This window comes from Puma concolor, chromosome B4 (genome assembly GCF_028749965.1).
Source record: "Puma concolor isolate L17-30 chromosome B4, mPumCon1.1.hap2, whole genome shotgun sequence".
Classification (NCBI taxonomy): Eukaryota; Metazoa; Chordata; class Mammalia; order Carnivora; family Felidae; genus Puma; species Puma concolor.
Genome location: NC_141673.1, coordinates 60006377 through 60007470, shown reverse-complemented (window position 1 = coordinate 60007470; position 1094 = coordinate 60006377). Strand labels below are relative to the sequence as shown.

The 1094-nt window shown below is 42.5% G+C and overlaps 1 pseudogene; it reads right to left on the bottom strand.

Annotated features, from left to right (window-relative positions):
• Positions 1 to 308: 308 nt before the first annotated feature.
• Positions 309 to 888, bottom strand: LOC147579097 (INO80 complex subunit C pseudogene; annotated as a pseudogene).
• Positions 889 to 1094: the final 206 nt, after the last annotated feature.

Genomic DNA, 1094 nt, shown 5'->3' with positions numbered 1-1094 from the left:
AAAAAAAGAAGTCAGACACTTAATTGACTGAGCCACCCAGGCGCCTCTAAAGATTTTATTTTTTAAGTGATCTCTACACCAGATGTGGTGCTCGAACTCACAACCCCGAGACCAAGAGTTGCACGCTCTACCAACTTTCCCTTGGAGGGAAAATGGGAAAAAAAACCTTAAAGCCAAACATTTTTTCCAAGGCAGAGCACTGACATTTCCAGATTGACAGCAGAATACATTTATTTCCATGAAACAAAACCATGAGTGCAAAGTTTGCCTTTGAAACGGTTTCCCACTTCGTTTCCATTTTTCAAGGCTCAGGAAACGATGCTTGTGGCCTTCTTCAGGGTCAGTTTAACCAGTGATGATGTCGGATGGCAGCTTCCAAATATAGGAAAATTCTTCAATAGTGCTTTATCTGGGGGGTCAGAGTAGTTGGCAAGAAGACCTGAACCATCAGAATAGCTTAGCTGGTTTAAAGGATGAAGGAGCATCAATCAATACTGAAGTAGTTAGGATCCTTCAGTTGCCACAGCAATGCCCTTTCAGAAGCGAGAATTTGTTTCAGGTTCTTCCAGGTTCTGTTCTTGCCAGCTACCGCGCCACCATGGCCAGAGTGCACACAGAGTTTGGATCCTTAAATGGCAATGGCTTGGCAGCTTTTTCCATAGGTCCTGTACTGAAATCAGAGGGCACCACTTTATTTTCACTCACAGCTTCCCTGCTAATACCCCACCTAAAGCTGGAAGCAGACACTTTTTTTCTTCTTCCTGGCGTTGTAACCCCCGAGCTGCTGCCCTTGGAAGGACTGGCTGGCCTCTTCCTGCTGTTTTGGGCTATTCCCAGAGTGGAAATGATGGCCACAATTGGAATTTGAGCCTCCATTCTTACCCTCTCTATGTTCTTTTATTTATTTATTTTTAATTTTATTTATTTATTTTTAATTTTATTTATTTATTTTTTAAATTTACATCCAAATTAGCTAGCATATAGTACAACAATGATTTCAGGAGTAGACTCCTTAGTGCCCCTTACCCATTTAGCCCATCCCCCCTCCCACAACCGCACCCTCAGTCTGTTCTCCATATTTATGAGTCTCTTCT